The sequence below is a fragment of the Macaca nemestrina genome, chromosome 19 (genome assembly GCF_043159975.1).
Source record: "Macaca nemestrina isolate mMacNem1 chromosome 19, mMacNem.hap1, whole genome shotgun sequence".
Classification (NCBI taxonomy): Eukaryota; Metazoa; Chordata; class Mammalia; order Primates; family Cercopithecidae; genus Macaca; species Macaca nemestrina.
The window spans coordinates 19,301,717-19,325,230 of record NC_092143.1 but is presented as its reverse complement, the minus strand read 5'-3'; the positions used below and the strand labels follow the sequence as shown (position 1 = coordinate 19,325,230).

The 23,514-nt window shown below is 38.8% G+C and overlaps 1 long non-coding RNA gene across 1 annotated transcript in view; it reads right to left on the bottom strand.

Moving 5' to 3' along the window:
* Window positions 1–23,514, bottom strand: part of LOC105477024 (uncharacterized) — a 182,153-nt gene that overhangs the window by 68,676 nt on the left and 89,963 nt on the right. The window lies entirely within an intron of this gene.

Genomic DNA, 23,514 nt, shown 5'->3' with positions numbered 1-23,514 from the left:
ACTATCTAGGGATGAAGGACTCATTGATAGAATAGAGAGAGAGAGAGCTTATGACCTAGTCCTTCCTCTATTCCAACCCTTCAATGCCTTTCATAGACAATTCAGCCAGAGTAAAATATAACAGGGATCTTCTCATAAAAAGTATTTTAAGATGGCAGACAGTAGTATTCTACCAAGTAACTACACACGATCTTTGCCTCCCATAGCCTGGAAAAGTAACAAAATACCCAGTCTTTATTCCTACTGGCTTCACCACAGTGGAGGTTTTAGACGGTGTGGCTATTTAAAATTCAATTGTATTTCAATAACAGGTCTTTGTCATTTCATACTATACAAAGCTATAGATCTTTCTACCTGTTAAGAGAAAAACAGGAAGCATCATAGTCATTTTATAGGCAACCAAAATTTTATTAGAGAAATAAAAGATACGGAATGCACAATGAAGCATCACTGAGAGACCCCCTAGTGATATCTGACAACCTTCCAGAAGACAGAAGGGACCTTATCCAAGACAGAACTGAAAACTAGTGAACAGGCATGCTGCTCTGCCACAATAACTGTTCGAGCCTCCCAGAAATAAATCTGAATTAACACATAATTGTTGTTTTCTGGCTAGTTTTTTTTTTCTAGAAATAAATATGTGAAAGGGCTTTAGTTATTACATGTCTACTTTTGAAAAACACACTAATAATCCGCCCTTTCAAAATGCAAGTCAAATTTTTAAGCATGAAAATGAGAAAAGGAAGAGAACTATATAAGGGATTCCAAAGAACGAAGGACACGGTGAAAATGAATGAGCTTTCCCTTTTATCCTATTCTACAATATGAGAGCAGAGAGACACTCAATGAAATTAGTAGGCAGTAAATTTAGACCTAATAATAGGTAATACTTCATTAACTGGGTATATGGACTTCTCTGCAGTAAGAGGTCATGAAATGAGAACAGTAGCTGGATTTTTTTAAAAGACTGGATCATTTTGCATCTATTAATAACTTTCTGAGTTTGGCAAGCCAAGATAATGAGAAAGGTAATCTTATCACTTGCATGAGGATACATATCAGTTGCTTCAGTCAGCATTAGAAGAAACTACTTCTCTCTTTATGAAACACCTGAAATTGACTTTATATATATATACATATAAAATATATATTATAATTATGGGTGTATAAATATACACACACACACATATATATTACAGTGTATAAATACACACACACATATATATATTACAAGTGTATAAATATACACACATATACATTACAGGTGTATAAATACACACACACACCCCCCTATATATTTTCCTCTGAACTCCTGAATTTTAAGTCATTACTGAAGAGAATATTCTGGATCCAATGAATCTATACTCAAATGTTTAAAGCACATTATAGGAGTCCACAAACTTGAGACTTAATTGTAAATGATGTAAAATATACTTTTATTAAATTGTCTAAAATATCAATGGGATATTTTTTCATTCATCGTCTGTCTTCCACAATAGTGAATAGAGCAGTGGGGTAACAGCTGGGAAATTTGAACAAGTCATTCAGCTAAAATCCCAGAGATACAGTGAGGCTCCTCCACATGCATCAGCACGTCTGTGAACAAGTGGGGGGACAATAATTGCTCTTTAGAAATATTTTATATAAATGCCAATCAGACAGGCAGTCGAAAATATTTTCTGAACATCCACTTACTCCTTGAACACTGTCCATGGGTGGAAGAGTTGCCTTGATAAATCAAGTAGCACAAGTCCTATCCTCAGGAAGCATTCAACATAAGGAGGAAGACAGATACTTTTTAAACACCCAAAACACAGTGTTTGTGTTATTCTACTCTTAGAAAAGTGATTGAATAATTCAGACATTGTTGTTAACTCAGTCCTGTCTGCAACTGTGAGAGGGAAAATTATTGTGATCACCCTGTCTCCACCAGAACCTGAGTTCATCACATTAACTATCAGGAAAAACACTATCCTTAGGTTGTTTCTGTATCTTGGCTATCGTGAATAATGCTGCAATGAACATGGCAGTGCATGTAGCTCACTTAGATACTGATTTTATTTCCTTCCAATATATACCCAGAAGTAGTATTGCTGGATCATGTGAACACATAAAGAAAATGTGGTATATCTATAAAATGGAATGTGATTCAGCCACAAAAAAGGAGGAATTCCTGCCATTTGAGACAACGTGCATGAACCTAGAGATTATGTTAACTGAAATAAGTCACACACAGAAAGACAAACACTGTATGCTTTTATATGTGGAATCTAAAGAAGTTGAACTCACAGAAGCAAAGAGTAGAATGGTGAATGACAGGGAATGTGGGGTGGGAGAAATGAGGAAACTGTCAATGAATACAAACTTTTGGTTATAAGAGGAATAAGTTATGGGGATCTAATGCATAGCTTGGTGGCTATAGTAAATAATGCTGTACTGTATAATTGAAATGTGCTAAGACAGCAGATCTGTCCAATACACACACATACACACACACACACACACACACACACACACACACACACGTCACATCAGTGAAGTGATGGATGTGTGGATGTGTTAGTTTGTGAGGATCATTTTATAAGGTACCTATATATCAAATTATCACATTGCACACCTTGTATGTATACAATGTCCATTTCTCAACTATGCCTCAATAAAGTTGGGGGAAAAATACTGGATATAAAGAAAATATTTTCACCTAGAAAGTTACATACTTAAAAATATTTCCAGAAGTAGGCATATACCTGTGTTGATAATTGCGTAGTGTCCTGTCCTGCTGCATAGGGAGAAAGCAGTGAAATGGTTTGTGTGACTACATCCTAAATCCATTATTTTTATTTGGTCATTAAACAGGTAAACAATTATATTGAAGCTTAATAAGGACCAAGGTAGGGGATGAAGCTAGGTTGCAAAAATAGAGTGGTGATAGATACATTGTTGAAAGGTTTATACACCAATCTGCAGGGTTTGGAATTTATCCTATAGGTAACAAGTACTATGGAAGGATTACAGCTGGGCAATGGCATTATTAAATACACATTCTGAAAGTATCACAGTGGTGGTAGTGTAGATCTATTCAAGAGGGGAGATGGAAAGATTTGTTTAAAACCTATTTCAGTATCTAGAAAAAAATGACAAGGATATAAAATATAGTACTTTCAATGAAAGAATAAAAAGAAAGACAATGTCTTCAAGAGACACCTGAGAAATGGCATCTGCAAAATGTTATAACTAAATGACTATGGGGAGGGGGTTATAAATAAGTTTTTAGAGCAACTCCAAGAGATCAGATAATGCCATGATTTGAAACATGAAAAGGGTTCTCTAACATGTCTGTATGTCAAAAGTCACCAGTAAAGTTGCCCTGACCTACTCCTAGATGTCATGAAATAGCAGGACTTGGGTGAAAGCCAGGTATTTGACTTTTTTCCACGCCTCAAAGGGGAAACTGCTGGGGATCCGGGGCTGAGAAGCAATGAGATAGGGAATAGAGGACAACCTGCTGATATGGCTGGCGAAGGAGAAAGATAATCTTTTTGAACAGAATGCAATTTAGTTACTTGCAGAAATGAAAGCCCAAGAGAAACTGGGTCTCTTCTATGTTATGTGTCTAGCCTAGAGACTGTCACACAAGGGGATCCCATAACAGTTTGTTTTATTAAATAGGCGAATTGATCATCAGTAGACCAAAAAAAAAAAAAAAAAAAAAAAAAAAAGAACACAGGAATCGATTTTAAAGTAGAGAATACGCTGAGACATAACATGTTGTATTAGTTCGTTCTCATGCTGCTAATAAAGACGTACCTGAGACTGAGTAATTTATAAACGAAAGAGGTTTAATAGACTCACAGTTCCACATGGCTGGGGAGGCCTCACAGTCATGGGGGAAGACAAAGGAGGAGCAAAGGGACGTCTTACATGGTGGCAGGCAAGAGAGCATGTGCAGGGGAACCCTTTATAAAACCATCAGATTTTGTGAGACTTATTCACTAACAAGAGAACAGCATGGAAACAACCAACCCCCATGATTCAGTAACTTCCCACCAGGTCCCTCCAACAACACGTGGGGATTATTATAATTCAAGGTGAGATTTGGGTGGGGACACAGAGCCAAACCATATTGCATGTCATGGTAGAAAGAGGATGGGCCTTGCAAACAGAAGGGGTTGGCACACAGCCAGTGAGTGGCAAATTCTACTTTTGCCACTCACTGACTGTGTGGCTTGGAACAAGTTACAGCCTCTTTAATATTCAGTTTTCTCAACTTTCAAATATAGCGAATATTGTTGCATTTTCAATGCTCCAAAAGAAGTAAATTAATACATGTGTAAATGTAATAATAAATATATAAATTACCTAGAATTGAGTATGGACTCAATAAATGATAATTATTGATGCATTATGTCACTTAGTTGTTAAATTATTGATACAATATTTATAAATATCAATATACTAGTCATTATTCTTATGGAGTTTAAAGTGGTTGAGATCTAGGAAAGATTTGTAAGTCAAAGAAGAATTGAGTATGGACTCAAAAACTGATAATTATTGATGTCTTATGTCACTTAGTTGTTAAATTATTGATACAATATTTATAAATATCAATATACTAGTCATCATTCTTATGGACTTTAAAGTGGTTGAGATCTTCTAGGAAAGATTTGTAAGCCAAAGAAGAACAAGAACAGAAGCCTGAGGTACATGAACAATTAAAGGGCAGATAGGAAAAGCAAATAAAAAACAATTGGTGATAAGAGAGGAGATGAGGGGGAACCAAGATAGGTTTTAGAAAGCAAAGATGAACCAATAATGTCAAATAGAAGGGAGGAGCCAAGTGGGCAGTAGCTGAAAAATGACCATTGTAATTGGCATAGAATTGGTCACTCATCACTTTAGCAACAAGTTACATTGTAGTGATCAGCTGAATTTAGAAGTACATACTAGTTGAAGAAGTACAGATGTGGGTATAGGCTACTCTTTAAAAAACTTTAGTGTTCAATGTACATATATATATGTGTGTGTCTATACATATAGTATATATATGTGTGTGTGTGTGTGTGTGTATATATATATGTGTGTGTGTGTATATATATGTATACTCTCTCTCTCTCTCTCTATAAATATATATATATATATATATATAGAGAGAGAGAGAGAGAGAGTAGTTGCTAGGGAGAGTCAGAGCCAAGGACACACTGCTAGGTCTTGTGGACAAAAAAATATTGTTGGGTTTTCCAAGGCTGAGCCACAAATTTCCATTCCAGCACCTGAACACTGACTGCCACATATTATTTCTAGTAGATAGTGTTCTTGAGTGGGTGAATGAGTATGATATTCTGGTTAGAGAAAGAGGGTAAATGGAAAAGCATTATAGGATTAGGAAGAATCTTTGCAACAAAGTGTAGTACAAGATCTTGGACAGAAGAAGAGGGAATATAAAGGTGGAAGCAGCTCCAGTTTCATCTCTTACTATCACTTTTGTTTGGTTTTGGGCTACTAGCGAGTTTGCTTGCCAGGGACCTTGGCACTAAAGTAAACCCGTATTACCATGATAGACTATGGAAAAACAAAAAGACAAAATAAACTCTTTTATATTGACTTATACTGGAATCTGATTGTTGATCTTTCGACTCTTCCACCTTGTTACCTCCTGCATGCTCACTGACAGATTAATTTCCAGATTTTGGGTCTACAACTCCAGAAGGAAGGTTGTGAGCTTTCAGTCTTCCTGTGTTCATAGTTATTAATACTAAAGCCTAGATACTATAAAACCAAAACAATAAATGCCACATTCCCAGTACTCTCAATTCAGAAAAAAAGCCATCAAGACCACAGGTAATGTCAACAAATGCAGAGCATCTAGCTGGTATCTTGTCACATTTCTAAACCTGGGAGATTTAGCTGTCCTCTGGCTACACACGAACACAGTAAGCCTATATACAGATGGATAAAACAGCCTCCTGAAGACATTTTTGTAATGTAAACCAAAAATTAAAAAGTTAGATTTAACATACATACAAACTGGCTCCATACTCTTCAAACCACTGACCCCTTTGCTGCAACTGAGGGCTTCTGCCGCAGAGCTTCCCCTGTCCCTGCCTTCCCAGATGCTCACCTCATCTAGAACCATCTGCTCCATTACAATTGGTCTTTTTGATTTTTCCATGGACTCAGGGTGTTTATGCAGTGTATATAGATGATAAATGAATGAATGTATATTTGATAATGATGGCTATCAAGTTCAGTGGTTGGTTCTTCCAAGGAACATATTTAAAGTAAATGAGATAACCAGTCACACAAAGACTTGAGAGAATGCTATCATAGGAACTTCAAGAAATTTACTGTAAGTGGTAAGGAGATGCCTGGGGAAGGAAGATGGCACATTGCACAGGCATAGACTGGCGGAGTTTCCTGTTACTCTTCAGAGATAAGAACATGAATATTAAGAATACTTCGTTAGGCAGGGAGTGGTGGCTCACACCCATAATCTCAGCACTTTGGTAGGGCCTAGTGGGGCAGATCGCTTGAGCTTAGGAGTTTAGACCAGTCTGGGCAACATGGTGAAATCCTGTTTCTACAAAAAAACACAAAAGTTAGCCAGGCATGGTGGGGCACCCCTGTAGTCCCAGCTCCTCGGGAAGCTGAGGTGGAAGGATCACTTGAGCCCAGGAGGTCAAGGCTGCAGTGAACTGTGAGCATGCCACGGAACTCCAGCCTGGGTGATAGTGTAAGACCCTGTTTCAAAAGAAAAACACATAAAAAAGAATACTTTGTTTTGTTAGATCATTATAAGCATCCTTCCATGAATTTAAGAAATACAAGATAAAATAAAACTTGACCAGTTCTTACTAATCTGCAAAATCTTTTTCCCTGAGAGAAACCAAAGAAAGAATTACTGTAATGAGGTCTTAACTCCCACATGTTTTCTATTTGTTCTAATCGCTGGTGAGGGAGGGAAGAAAAGGCAAATATTTGAAACCAGTGGAATGTTAGATATAATTTTGTAAAAATCAAGATATTTCTTTAGCATTTTTAATTTTCTCAGGCTTCTTTGGAAACTTTGTGCTACTAGTTGAAATATTATTAAAGGAAAATATATGCAGAATTATGTAGGAACCAGAGATGAAAAGGTCTCATCAAAACAAAGTGTTCAAATAAAAAAGAGAAATGAAAACAATAGAAGGCTTTGAAAGGATCACACAACCTGGGTCAAGCATGCTCACAAAATAGCCAGGGCATTGCTAAACTAACTGTGAGATGACGTTCTGCTTGGTGTTTAATGAAGTAGCCCTATAATATTAGAACATAAAAATGAACATTTGAAGTAATACAATCAATGATTTATTTGTATAGGGCCTTCTCTGCCACTTGAGAGTGTTAAAAGTCTAGATGGCACATCCCAGAGCCAGCTAGCCAGAAAGGTCACCTCCTGCTTCCCAGCTCTCTCTAACATTCACTGCTCTAGCTTTTCATTTTGTTTAGGAATTGGTATTTGGCCGGAATTTCTGTGCTTTAGAAATTTTACCCTAATTACTCTCACAAATTCATTTTCCTGAGCTCTCAGGGTTTCTGCAAACAGACATATAGATAGCAATTTAATATCCCAGCAATGTGATAAAAAGTTAGAACTTTTCAGCACTTTGGGAGGTAGAGGCAGGTGGATCACCTGAGGTCAGGAGTTCGAGACCAGCCTGGCCAACATGGTGAAACCTGGTCTCTACTAAAAATACAAAAATTAGCTGGGCGTGATGGTGGGCACCTGTAATCCCAACTACTCGGGAGGCTGGGGCAGGATAATCTCTTGAACCCGAGAGGCAGAGGTTGCAGTGAGCCAAAATCATGCTACTACACTCCAGCCTGGGAGACAGAGCGAGACTCCGTCTCAAAAAAAAAAAAAAAAAAAAGAAGGAAAAAAGGAAGAACATTTCCTCCATTTTCTACGTAACACAAAACAGGCAACGTTACTCTTGAAGAAAACTGGAAACAATGTCTGCATTAGATAGATGCTCCAAAGGCAGGGGAACATACACCTTCTTCTCCCCTGCCTTCCTCATACAAGGCACAGTGCGCAGGCTGACAGAGAGAGTAAAGCTGATCAGTGCTGCTATTTTGTTTCAGTTGAGGCTAAAATATATCCTTACATGTCATCCTAATAATTAACAATTCACTAAAACATGAAGCTATTTTAAAATCAAAAAGAGTTTGGAATTGAATATATCTGATATGGTTTGACTCTGTGTCCCCACCCAAATCTCACCTTGAATTATACTAATCCCCACGTGTCATGGGAGGGACCCACTGAATTGAATCATGGAGGTGGGTTTTTCCTGTGCTGTTCTCATGATAGTGAATAAGTCTCATGAGATCTGATGGTTTTATAAAGGGCTGTTCCCCTGCACACGCTGTCTCTTGACTGACACTATGCAAGACGAGACTTTGCTCTTCCTTTGCCTTCAGCCATGTTTGTGAGGACTCCCCAGCCACGTGGAATTGTGAGTCATTTAAACCTCTTTCCATTATAAATTACCCAGTCTCACGTATGTCTTTATTAGCAGCATGAGAACTAATACAATATCTAACACTCTGAAAATTAGAAAGCTTGCAACGATGAATTCTTGAAGGGCAAGTCCATGTTTTCAAGAAAAGCAGAATAGATATTGAAGAACAGGTCACTGCATTTACTATCACACATACAGACACAAGCACATACACGTGTGTGTCCATATATAAATGTGTGTGTTGTTTTCCAAATACAGAGATCAAATATGCATGTTTTAGGCTTCTCTTACTTTTTTTCCACTTCAACAATGCTTAAGGTTGCCAGTGCAAACCTAAGTCCAAGTCTAAGAGATATATTCAGTCATTCTCCACCAAAATAGTTAACATAATTAGAAAATGTAAAAGTGAGTCACCTAAGGGTACATTATAGTAAGTACTCAGGGTCATTCACTTTTGTGGCTGAGTATAAAACAAAACGTACCAACTTCCATAGGAAATAAGCATCTGAGCCCAGTCTGAGCTCCCTAAGCCACAGAGAGTCAAAACTATCCTGAGCTGGATGTAGTCCCAGCTACTCAAGAGGCTGAGGTGCAAGGATTGCTTGCACTCAGGAGTTCAAGGCCAGCCTGCACAACATAGTGGGACCCGGTCTCAATAAATAAAAAAATAAAAAAATAAAAAATAAATAAATAAATAAATAAAATGATTCTTAGCCTTCAATTTCAGTTCAATTTGAGGTCATCAAAATAATTGCTCTTGGCTTGCTGCTCTCATTTCTGGGTAATTTGCCAGTGTTTAAGACCATGGCTTCCTTATTTTTTTCTTCCAGATTAGTCCAAAAGAGTGCTCTAATTAAGCTACCCTGCATGTTTTTTCCAACAGGAGGACTCTAGTGGAGGGGCACAGGGCCACAGCGGGGCATTCACATGGGCTTTGGAGTTTGACAGACATGTCTCATATCTAAAATCTACTGAAGACTCACTCTCTGGCCTTAGGCAAGCTGCTTGACTTATGACCCTTATCTCATCTTTGAAGTGGGAATGATAACAATTGCACAGTTTTTTAAAGAATTAATTTACATAATCGACACATATGGATAGATAAAAACTATTATGAAAAAAGGTAGCCATCCTGATAGATGTTTACATATCAGAAAGATTAATTTTAAAAACAAAGCTAAATCAATGCCCCCATAGTAAAAAATATCTTAGTGACATACAGATCTCTAAAGCAATTGTCCCAAACATTCTTATTCCTTTTTGAATTGCAAAGAGACATATAGATAGCACTTTAATATCCCAGTAATGTGTTAAAAAGTTAGAACTTTCCAGCACCTTGGGAGGCAAATTAGTTTGCAAGGGTTTGCAAACTAAAACTTGTGGGCCAAATCTAGACTGCACTTGTTTTGTAAATAAAGTTTTATCTGAACAATCACATCAATCATTCATGTTTTTTTCTGTGGCTGCTTTGGTGCTAGAATGGCAGTGCTGAGTATTTGCAATAGAGACCACATAGCCTACAAAGCCTTAATTATTTTCTATTTGGCCCACTGCAGAAAAAGCTTATCAACCCCTGGTTTGCAACATTAAAAGATTTATTATTAGAGAAAAAAAAGCTCCTGTTACCTTTAGCCACATTTACAATTGTAACTTTATCCCAAGCAGCAATAGTGCAGTGACTTTTTGGGTTTGATCTGTGGTGGGCTGGAAAGTGACAGTCTCCTGAAGGGTCCGGAGACACCAAAAATTCTGGCAGCAAAATGATAATGTATGAGGAAGGGAGAGAAAAAGATTGTTACCATAAATAATAGAAACTAAGCTTTCTTCCCCTGGAAAAATTAACTGCTCCAAACAGAGCCAGGACTAGGATGAGGAGACCAAAGAGACTCACCTTACACAAAAATTTAAGGGAACACCAAAAACTGGAATCAAGATAAATAATATTTAAAGTAATATTTTTAAATAAAAATGAATGTGAATAAATTCATGATGATAAAATATCAGAATATTAAACAAGGACAAGATCACTGTTACTGACTTTCTTTTGTCTTAGGTTCTAACATGGTGCCATGTGGATTAGCCCAGCTTAGTCCACTGGTAACTGAGCCAGCCAATGTCTTCTGTAGCAGGATCTTGAAAGGACGAACAGTAAAACAACCAGAGCAATTGTGACACAGGTCTTTAGATATTGTAATCAGCACAGCTACTGATGCATCAAAACATGACCTTAGACCAGACGCAGTGACTCACGCCTGTAATCCCAGCACTTTCAGAGTCTGAGGCAGGAGGATCATTTGAGGCCAGGAGTTTGAGATCAGCCTGGGCAATATAATGAGACCCTATTTCCACAAAAAAAATTTAAAAATTAGCCAGGTTTGCTGGTGCATGCCTGTGGTCCCAGCTACACAGGAGGCTGAGGCAGGAGGATTGCTTAAACTCAGGAGGCTGACACTACCATGAGCCATGTTCACACCTCTGTACTCCAGCCTGAGTGACTGAGCAAGACCCTGCCTCAACACACAAAACAAAACAAAAAACAACAAAAAAACACACAACTTGAGTTTTCTCTCTCATCATCCCTATACACGCTAGTCAAGGTGGGTAACCTCAGCTGACTCAGAAGGCAAGTCCCAGCAGGCTCCTTACCTTCTGCTCCATCTTAGGTAATCAATGTCCCTAAGGCCCATTGCAAACACAATCTCATTCAGAAATTAGAATAAGCAGTCTTGTTTTGAAAAATTAAAATATGTAAAAACTAACTTAAGGGCAACAACTCTCACTTGGCAATCTGCCCTTGCCTCAAGTTGAAAGCCTGAGATTATAAAGGAGAAGAGAATTTTATTTCCCTGCCTTGCAATGCAGTAATCATCTCGCCCCACTCAAACTCCTTGGTTTCTTATCCCTAGGAGCAGGTGCAGAAAGAAGTGAGAGGGCTGGAAAGACCTTGATACCATTAAACACAGGTTCTATGCAACATTGGCCATGCATCTTCAATGGGGACACTCTTGCAGCCCCTATTCAGGATCTTTGGACATACTCTGCCCAGCATCTCTGACAAAGTCCCCTGACACAGGTGGATGCTAGTAGCCAACCTGTGACTCCTTCCTCAGCCTCAAAGCAGCCAGCATTTATTTCCTGATTTTTGTTGCTGGAGGCCTACCATCTCTCCAACTCATACCATTTCACAGGACTCAAGGCAAACCCACCCGTCTCTCTCTCCTCTTCACCCACATTTGGTCCATGAGAAACATCTGTTCACTCCTTGCCTTCACAGACTCCAGGATGGCATGGCACCCAGTGCAGCCACTTCTTTTTCTGCCGTCGTCTTTTGCAGGAGTTCATACTCGGCTCTGCAAGTCTCCAAACTGCAATTAGAGAGCTATAAGACGCTCCTGCGGAAGCTTCCTCGTTAGATTCGCGGGGTGGTGACTAGACTAGCATCAGAGCACTGACTCTGTACAAAGAAATCTCTTCCCAAATCCTTTCCTCTTTCCACTCTGACCTACTTTTACATCCTGTCTGGCTGAGTGATCCAAGAATCATAGAACAATTTCTCTAGAAGTTCATTTGTAAATTCTCCCTTTGAAGGGCGGGTCTGATAGCCACCTTGGTATTGTATTGGCACCACAGTAAAAACCAAGACAGAAATAGTTCCTCTTTAACATTTTTACCATGTCACAAAGAAATCTCAGCCAAGCCCATTACCTAGGTGTGATAACCACAAGGTCATATGTTTGAAGTCATAACCACAAAATAAAAATCTGGCTGGGTGTAGTGGCTCACATCTGTAATACCCCAGCACTTTGGGAGGCTGAGGGCAGATGGATCACTTGAGGCCTGGAGTTAGAGACCAGTCTGGCCAACATGGTGAAATCCCATCTCTACTAAAAAATACAAAAATCAGTCAGGTGTGGTGGTGCATGCCTGTAATCCCAACTACTAGGGAGAGTGAGGTGTGAGAATCACTTGAACCCAGGGGGCAAAGGTTGCAGTGAGCCGAGATGATGCCACTGCACTCTGGCCTGGGCAACAAGGCAAGACTCTGTCTCAAAAAAAAAAGACAAAAAATCTGAAGTCATAAGGGAAGGAAATGATGTTTTTATAAACAGCGCAAAGAAATTAAACACCTTGAAAAAAGATTTGATGAATGGCTAACTAGAATAACCAATGTAGAGAAGTCCTTAAAAGAACTGATAGAGATGAAAACCATAACACAAGAACTACGTGACAAATGCACAAGCTTCAGTAACTGACTCGATCATCTGGAAGAAAGAGTATCAGCGGTTGAAGATCAAATAAATGAAATGAAGCGAGAAGAGAAGTGTAGAGAAAAAAGAGTAAAAAGAAAGGAACAAAGTCTCCAAGAAATATGAATTATGTGAAAACACCAAATCTACGTCTGATTGGGGTGCCTGAAAGTGATGGGGAAAATGGAACCAAGTTGGAAAACACTCTTCAGGATATCATCCAGGAGAACTTCCCCAACCTAGTAAGGCAGGCCAACATTCACATTCAGGAAATACAGAGAATGCCACAAAGATACTCCTCGAGAAGAGCAACTCCAAGACACAAAACTGTCAGATTCACCAAAGTTGAAATGAAGGAAAAAATCTTAAGGGCAGCCAGAGAGAAAGGTCGGGTTACCCACAAAGGGAAGCCCATCAGACTAAGAGCGGACCTCTCAGCAGAAACTCTCCAAGCCAGAAGAGAGTGGGGGCCAGTATTCAACATTCTTAAAGGAAAGAACTTTCAACCCAGAATTCCATATCCAGCCAAATTAAGTTTCATAAATGAAGGAGAAACAAAATCCTTTACAGACAAGCAAATGCTTAGAGATTTTGTCACCACCAGGCCTGCCCTACAAGAGATCCTGAAGGAAGCACTAAACATGGAAAGGAACAACCGGTACCAGCCATTGCAAAAACATGCCAAAATGTAAAGACCATCGAGGCTAGGAAGAAACTGCATCAACTAACAAGCAAAATAACCAGTTAATATCATAATGGCAGGATCAAGTTCACACATACCAATATTAACCCTAAATGTAAATGGACTAAATGGTCCAATTAAAAGACACAGACTGGTAAACTGGATAAAGAGTCAAGACTCATCAGTTTGCTGTATTCAGGAGACCCATCTCACGTGCAGAGACACACATAGGCTCAAAATAAAGAGATAGAGGAAGATCTACCAAGCAAACGGAAAACAAAAAAAGCAGGGGTTGCAATCGTAGTCTCTGATAAAACATACTTTAAACCATCAAAGATCAAAAGAGACAAAGAATGCCATTACATAATGGGAAAGGGATCAATTCATCAGGAAGAGCTAACTATCCTAAATATATATGCACCCAATACAGGAGCACGCAGATTCATAAAGCAAGTCCTTAGAGACTTACAAAGAGACTTAGACTCCTATACAATAATAATGGGAGACTTCAACAACCCACTGTCAACATTAGACAGATCGAGACAGAAAGTTAACAAGGATATCCAGGAATTGAACTCGACTCTGCACCAAGCAGACCTAATAGACATCTACAAAACTCTCCACCCCAAATCAACAGAATATACATTCTTCTCAGTATCACATCACACTTATTCCAAAATTGACCACATAGTTGGAAGTAAAGCACTCCTCAGCAAATGTAAGAGAACAGAAATTACAACAAACACTCTCTCAGACCACAGTGCAATCAAACTAGAACTCAGGACTAAGAAACTCAATCAAAACCACTCAACTACATGGAAACTGAACAATCTGCTACTGAATGACTACTGGGTACATAACAAAATGAAGGCAGAAATAAAGATGTTCTTTGAAACTAATGAGAACAAAGATACAACATACCAGAATCTCTGGGACACATTTAAAGCAGTGTGTAGAGGGAAATTTATAGCACTAAATGCCCACAAGAGAAAGCAGGAAAGATCTAAAATTGACACCCTAACATCACAATTAAAAGAACTAGAAAAGCAAGAGCAAACACATTCAAAAGCTAGCAGAAGGCAAGAAATAACTAAGATCAGAGCAAAACTGAAGGAGACAGAGACACAAAAAACCTTCCAAAAAATCAATCAATCCAGGAGCTGGTTTTTTGAAAAGATCAACAAAATTGATAGACCGCTAGCAAGACTAATAAAGAAGAAAAGAGAGAAGAATCAATTAGGTGCAATAAAAAATGATAAAGGAGATATCACCACCGACCCCACAGAAATACAAACTACCATCAGAGAATACTATAAACACCTCTACACAAATAAACTAGAAAATCTAGAAGAAATGGATAATTTCCTGGACACGTACACTCTCCCAAGACTAAACCAGAAAGAAGTTGAATCCCTGAATAGAGTAATAACAGGCTCTGAAATTGAGGCAATAATTAAAGCCTACCAACCAAAACAAGTCCAGGACCAGACGGATTCACAGCCGAATTCTACCAGAAGCACAAGGAGGAGTTGGTACCATTCCTTCTGAAACTATTTCAATCAATAGAAGAGGGAATCCTCCCTAACTCATTTTACAAGGACAACATCAACCTCATACCAAAGCCTGACAGAGATACAACAAAAAAGAGAATTTTAGACCAATATCCCTGATGAACATCGATGCAAAAATCCTCAGGAAAATACTGGCAAACCGAATCCAGCAGCACATCAAAAACCTTATCCACCACGATTAAGTGGGCTTCATCCCTGGGATGCAAGGCTGGTTCAACATACGCAAATTAATAAATGTAATCCAGCATATAAACAGAACCAAAGACAAAAACCACATGATTATCTCAATAGATGCAGAAAAGGCCTTTGACAAAATTCAACAGCCCTTCATGCTAAAAACTCTCAATAAATTCGATATTGATGGAACGTACCTCAAAATAATAAGAGCTATTTATGACAAACCCACAGCCAATATCATACTGAATGGGCAAAAACTGGAAAAATTCCCTTTGAAAACTGGCACAAGACAGGGATGCCCTCTCTCACCACTCCTATTCAACATAGTGTTGGAAGTTCTGGCTAGGGCAATCAGGCAAGAGAAAGAAATCAAGGAAAAGGAAAAAAGGAAAGGAAAAGAAGAAGTCAAATTGTCCCTGTTTGCAGATGACATGATTGTATATTTAGAAAACCCCATAGTCTCAGCCCAAAATCTCCTTAAGCTGATAAGAGACTTCAGCAAAGTATCAGGATACAAAATTAATGTGCAAAAATCACAAGCATTCTTATACACCAGTAACAGACAAACAGCCAAATCATGAATGAACTCCCATTCACAAGAGCTTCAAAGAGAATAAAATACCTAGGAATCCAACTACAAGGGATGTAAAGGACCTCTTCAAGGAGAACTACAAACCACTGCTCAGTGAAATAAAAAAGGACACAAACAAATGGAAGAACATACCATGCTCAGGAATAGGAAGAATCAATATTGTGAAAATGGTCATACTGCCCAAGGTAATTTATAGATTCAATGCCATCCCCATTAAGCTACCAACGACTTTCTTCACAGAATTGGAAAAAAACTGCTTTAAAGTTCTTATGGAACCAAAAGAGTGCCCGCATTGCCAAGACAATCCTAAGTCAAAAGAACAAAGCTGCAGGCATCACGCTACATGACTTCAAACTATACTACAAGGCTACAGTAACCAAAACAGCATGGTACTGGTACCAAAACAGAGATATAGACCAATGGAATAGAACAGAACCCTCAGAAATAATACCACACATCTACAGCCATCTGATCTTTGAGAAACCTGAGAGAAACAAGAAATGGGGAAAGGATTCCCTATTTAATAAATGGTGCTGGGAAAATTGGCTAGCCATAAGTAGAAAGCTGAAACTGGATCCTTTCCTTACTCCTTATACGAAAATTAATTCAAGATGGATTAGAGACTTAAATGTTAGACCTAAAACCATAAAAACCCTAAAAGAAAACCTAGGTAATACCATTCAGGACATAGGCATGGGCAAGGACTTCATGTCTCAAACACCAAAAGCAATGGCAACAAAAGCCAAAATTGACAAATGGGATCTAACTAAACTAAAGAGCTTCTGCACAGCAAATGAAACTACCATCAGAGTGAACAGGCAACCTACAGAATGGGAGAAAATTTTTGCAATCTACTCACCTGACAAATGGCTAATATCCAGAACCTATAAAGAACTCAATCAAATTTACAAAAAAAAACAAATAACTCCATCAAAAAGTGGGCAAAGGATATGAACAGACACTTCTCAAAAGAAGACATTCATACAGCCAACAGACACATGAAAAAATGCTCATCATCACTGGCCATCAGAGAAATGCAAATCAAAACCACAATGAGATACCATCTCACCCCAGTTAGAATGGCAATCATTAAAAAATCAGGAAACAACAGGTGCTGGAGAGGATGTGGAGAAATAGGAACACTTTTACACTGTTGGTGGGACTGTAAACTACTTCAACCATTGTGGAAAACAGTGTGGCGATTCCTCAAGGATCTAGAACTAGAAATACCATTTGACCCAGCCATCCCATCACTGGGGATATACCCAAAGGATTATAAGTCATGCTGCTATAAAGACACATGCACACATATGTTTACTGCGGTACTATTCACAATAGCAAAGACTTGGAATCAACCCAAATGTCCATCAGTGACAGACTGGATTAAGAAAATGTGGCACATATACACCATGGAATACTGTGCAGCCATAAAAAAGGATGAGTTCGTGTCCTTTGTAGGGACATGGATGCAGTTGGAAACCATCATTCTCAGCAAACTATCGCAAGAACAGAAAACCAAACACCGCATGTTCTCACTCATAGGTGGGAATTGAACAATGAGATCACTTGGGCACAGGAAGGGGAACATCATACACCGGGTCCTATTGTGGGGAGCAGGGAGGGCGTAGGGTTAGCATTAGGAGATATACCTAATATAAATGAGATAATGGGTGCAGCACACCAACATAGCACATGTATACATAAGTAACAAACCTGCACATTATGCACATGTACCCTAGAATTTAAAGTATTAAAAAAAAAAAAGTGAAAGAGAAGGATATATTCTCCATGAGATACAAAATGGAAAACATAGACATTAAATTGACCTTATTTAACAGATCATTTATACCTTTATCATTTATCTAACTTAGCAGTGCTAATAAAGATATCTTGTAATAGAAAAAATAGAAAAAAACCCGAATAAATGAATATTGTTTTTGATTAATCATGCTTATTATATTAATCAGGAGTAAAAAAAATAATTAATTAATTAAATAAAACCTACCTACCCTGAAGCATTTAAGGTATTCCTAAAGATTTAGGGAGAGGAAAATCTGCTAAATTTGGTGCTGCTCCATCAGAGTAATTACCTGGAGAACTGATGTAATAACGCGATGACAGCAGGCTATGCTCAATATGCTGCACTTTTAGTGCAGTTGGGGAAACTGCAGCTGTAGATTTTGCTCATCTTTCAGCTTAAGAAATCAAAAGTTTTCCTCAGTTGGTAACATTAATGATCAGACTATTTTGCTACCGAATCTTGAAATTTAATCTACCCATATGGATCTTTTGGAGTTGCTTTTTTGAGTGTTTTAAATCTTAATTCCTGAATGCATCTTCAAACAACAGATGCTACAATATATACAGTACAAATAAAAGTTTTCACCTGCCTCCATGTTTTTAGCAGTTCTGCCTGCATTTATTAATGCCATCTCTATGCTTTCTAGACTTGCATTCCCCGTATCCTTGCTTCTCACACCACTGGACTTGTGGTCAAGCCTATTCCGAACTGACACTCAGACACAAATTTCAAGAAAACACTATATGAAGGAATAGATAAATCTTACATTTTCTTCTAACTTGGTTTCCTAATGACATGCTTTGGCGTGATTTGAGTTCCTTTTATGACACAGTGGAGCTTTTGAGAAGTTTCTTATGTGAAGTTTTCAGGGTCCATATCATTCATTGCCTACTTTATTATTATTATTATTATAAAAGAAGAAATAGGCGTTCTGTAGGATAAGGGAATAATCAGGGAGATAAAAGTGGTCGCAGTAGGGTAAGAAATGCAGTATGGATTTTATTAGAGTTCCTTCAACTCAATCCTTTCACACTTCCTTGTCCCCCAAACTAATCTTAACCATTTTCCACTTTTTTTTCTTTTTTTTTTTTTTTTTGAGACAGAGTCTCGCTCTGTCGCCCAGGCTGGAGTGCAGGGGCCAGATCTCAGCTCACTGCAAGTTCCGCCTCCCGGGTTTACGCCATTCTCCTGCCTCAGCCTCCCAAGTAGCTGGGACTACAGGCGCCCGCCACCTCGCCCGGCTAGTTTTTTGTATTTTTAGTAGAGACGGGGTTTCACCATGTTAGCCAGGATGGTCTCGATCTCCTGACCTCGTGATCCGCCCGTCTCGGCCTCCCAAAGTGCTGGGATTACAGGCTTGAGCCACCGCGCCCGGCCCTTTTTTTTCTTTTTTAAAGACAGAGTCTTCCTTTGTCACCCAGGCTGCACTTCAGTGGCACCATCTTAGCTCACTGCAGCCTCGAACAGCTGAGCTCAAGCAATCTACCCGCCTCAGCCTCCCAAGTAGCTGGGACCACAGGCATGGATCTCCACGCCCATTCAATTAAAAAAAAAAAAAATTTGTTTTAAGAGACGAGGTCTTACTATGTTTCCCAGGCTAGTCTCAAACTCCTGGCATCCAGTGATCCCACCTCTTGGGCTCCAGTGATCCTACCACCTTGGCCTACCAAAGTGCTAGGATTATAGGAGTCAGCCACTGCACCTGGCCCATCACCACTTTTCTTATGGAAGGAAGTGGGGATGTGGCACTTAGCACCCTAGGCATGGACTCATGGCTCCCTCCTGGCCCCCAAGTTCATGTCTCAGGCTCTTCTAGGCATATGGGCAACTTATGTTATCTCAACCTGTCTGTCTGGAGCCGTGGAGAATTCACAGCATCAGCATGGTCTAGCCTTGAGCCCGACACCAAGTGCTTAGCCATACTCCAAGAACTTTCTGGGAAGCTTATTCATTCTGCATTGACACCCAAATACAAAAGTTTTGCTGCCGATTTATCTCGGTTATCATTTTCTTGGTCAGAGACATTTCTAAGGGTTGTTTTGTCATTTCTCCCATCTTTTTATTGCTAACTCAAATGAATACAATATGAAAGGAAAGAACAGCAAAAGCCCTGTTTGAAAGAAATATTCCCTTGCAATGCCTATGTGGCTTTTTAAAATTAGGAATCCTTTTAAAACAGTCTTGTGGCTATCTTCAACCATTTGCATAACTATTTGCCCACTCAACAAACATGACTTCCCGGTAGTTAGTAAAAGAACTCTCTGAGCTCATAAGGATCTCAAATGCAGCTAAAGAAAAAAGGAGATGAAGCTGCCTTCACAGCATTTCTACCCCAGATCCTAAATTTACCATCATTAATCTCCTCCCTTTAAGTTAAGAAGTTCTTTAGGTGCAATCACTCTTTACCTTTCTCATTCTATACTTCCTGTTAACTTGATTCTCTGTGCTCAGAAGCCTCAAAATACCTGGGAAAAAAAAGAGCCAACACTTCCAAATATTCACATGTTTGATGCCACGTGCAGATTAAACAGCCGGGGTGGGGGCCGTTTGAATTTTATCCAGATGCATTTAAATTGTGTACACTCACCCCCAGCCCTTGTTTTTAGGTGCTCAGGGACATAATTCTTTGAAATAAAATAACTCAAAGTTGTAGTCCTTACATACTGTCTTTATTTACTCATCACTTCTTGTTAACAAGATCACATATACATACAATGTGCCAAAAGTAATTTCTGCCCAAATGGGTATATCATTTATAAAATATTCAGTGTAGGCCGGGCACAGTGGCTCATGCCTGTAATCCCAGCACTTTGGAGGGTGAGGCGGGCAGATCACTTGAGGCCAGGAGTTCAAGACCAGCTTTGCCAACACGGCGAAACCCTGTCTCTACTAAAAATACAAAAATTGACCAGGTGTGGTGGTGCATGCCTGTAGTCCCAGCTACTAGGGAAGCTGAGGCAGGAGAATCCCGTGAACCTGGGAGATGGAGGCTGCCGTAAGCCAAGATCGTGTTACTGCACTCCATCCTGGATGAAGAGAGCAAGACTCCGTCGCAAAAATAAATAAATAAAATATTCAGCGTAAAAATCATCTTTTGACTGAAAAGCAATTAAAGATGACTAAATAAGCTCTTTGTGCTTTAGAATTTCCCCCAGTATACCCTGTCCTAGTTTCTTGTGTCTGTCGCCCTTGTTAACTTGTGTGTTCTCACATTTACCCCAACAGTGCAAGTCTGTTAAGGCAAAGTTTCTTGAGGACCCTGATGTGAGCGGGCGATTCCTTGGGTTTACTTGTCAGCTGTGTCATTAGGTATGGCCCGGCTGATATAGTAGAAAATTGCTGCATTCCATCAAGCCGTTAAACACTGAGGCTTAGAGTTAATCCAGGGCTCACTGAAATTTTTCATATAACTTCTAGGTGCTAATCTTCTTGATAGGAGGTTGCTCCGTGCCCTCCAACATTTGAGACCTGGATGTGTGCACACAACAAGTTTCATCCACAACTCACGGACTCCTGCTGATGATTTTCTTTTCTGCGTTAAGCCTGCTAAATTCTAATGCTATAATTCTGTAGCTGTGTCCCCCAAACTATTATGTAATCAACCCGAATGCCAGCTGTCCAGGATTTACTAAAGCGGACGTCTTAAAGGAAGCTTCGAGCAAAAAATGGTAGAGAGCACTGATGTCTCAAATGATTAAAACTAGCTTCCTAGTGTTTTTTTCTATTAGTCTGTCTTCATTATTTTTGTCATGGTTTCACTGAAGATGAGAAGCATGAAAAGTGGGATATTCTTTATTTCATGCCTTATGGTTTCACATGAATAAGCTGTTCGACTGAAGGAATGTAATCACAGTGATAAAGGCAACAGTACAAATACAGGAACTTGGTTCTCTAGGCTGGAAAATGAAAGAAAGAAAAAGAAAAACTTATTTGATGATGTCAACCTAAGATTTCTGAAAAGTAACAGACCCTTATAGACCCATTGGTGGCAGGGAAATAAAAACATTCTTGCATATTTCTTTTTTTTTTTTTTCTTTTAAAGTAACAGAAGTAACAGAAAAGATCTGTTTACCTTCTTCCCTTTATAAAATCATGGCAATGACCTTAGGGCAAAAATATTGGAATTCGTTGCTGTAGGACTGCTTGAGATAGCATGATTGATTAGTACACCATCTACCCTCTACCTCTTTTTCAGATCACATCTAACAGCATGCTTCTTACCTTTCTCATGCCTTTTAATTTAGCTCAGTTTTCATGGCTGGCCTTATAGTTGAATGCATTTATTTATTCACTTGATGATTTTAGCTTTCTTTTTCCTAGCCTCTCAACCCAATACACCTTTTTTAATATCATTTAAAACAGAGCAGTTTGGGGTGTAACACAGATAAAACCCTCCACGGGAAACAATGTCTTAATTAAGTAATTATGTCCATGTTGCTACCCAGTGCAGTATCCTTAACCACAGAGTAGGTTCTCACAGGTGAATGCATACATGGTACCTATAAGCTTGGAGAAAGGCTTTGTACATTGCACTGTCCATAAGAAGCCACTTTAAGTGCTCTATTTTATGAATGACTTCCGTACCCATGGGAAATAGACAGTCAACACTAGGGCCTGATGGAAACAGTGGTCCTTCAGCCATGATGAAACCACAAGAATATTTATCTTCTCTAGAGTAGCCACAACTGCAGAGAGTTTACTAAAATTGCCCAGTAATATTTAATATCTACCCAACCCCTTTTTGAAAATGCTCTCTCCTACACCCCTCTTCTTTCTCCATTCCCACTCCCTACTCACCAGCGGCAGCATGGTTTTAACAATATTAACACAGAGCTCATTGCCAAGCTGCTGGGCAGTGAAAACAGGAGAGCAGAGAGCATTCTCACTTCTGGGCCTTACACCACTTATCCTTGTTGTACCAAGTGGTAACTGAGGTTTCATTATCCTGTGGAAGCAATACTAGGACTATGAGGTGTGAAGAGTTGAAATAACACTCCTAGTGTAATCTTTCTGGTGAATCATGAACGACACAGATGTATTGGCTGAGCTGCAATTTTTTATTTTATATATTCAAGATATATAGCATGATGTTTTGAAATACACACGCACCACCAGGAAATTTATTGTTTTAAATAGGAAATTAGGTTGTTTGTTTTGAAGATTATCAAAATAAAGATTTTTTGGAGGAAAGGGAAGTGCATTTGTTGAGTGACTACGTTTCAGGCATGTATTCAAAAAACATCTTCCATACAAGTATTATTATCTTCACTTTATAAATAAAAAATTTGAGATTCATAATGATTAAGTTTCCCAATTTAACATCTCTAAAAAATGAGAGAGATTCAAATACAGCAGTCTCTGTGCAAACCACTTGCTTTTCAAACTCCCCTGGCTGATAATTTCAGAATACAATTTGTTCACAGATTGGAAATTGCCAATGTTAAATATAAAAAAGTGCAATCATGGGGTTTATTTTGCCATTAACAAAAATTAAAACAAAAAGAACAAATCTATAATCCTGCCAACAGAATAAATCAAACTGTTTTCATTTCTCTGTATTTTGTTTCAGGCTTGTTTATGTCCAAATTTTGGCTCTGCAACTGAAAAACCATGAGATCTTTGGCAAATTGTTTAATTTCTTGATACCTGAGTTTCCGCATCTGTAAAAATGAAGGTAATTTTAGTGCCTTCCTCACAGTATTGTTGTGAGCATTTAATTAGATAATAAATATAAAGTGCTTGGGATGGTGCCTGGCACATGACAGAAACTTGGTGTTAACATTATTTCTACTTGTGAGCATTGCACAGATTCACAGCCGAGTAGCTACCCACCCTGCCTCAGTTTAATTCTAGGAGTATCTATTTTCCTGTGAGCTCCCTCCAACTAAGTAGTAGGAAGAAAAGTTTAAGCTTGATCATCATGGAACATTTATGCCTGTTTGG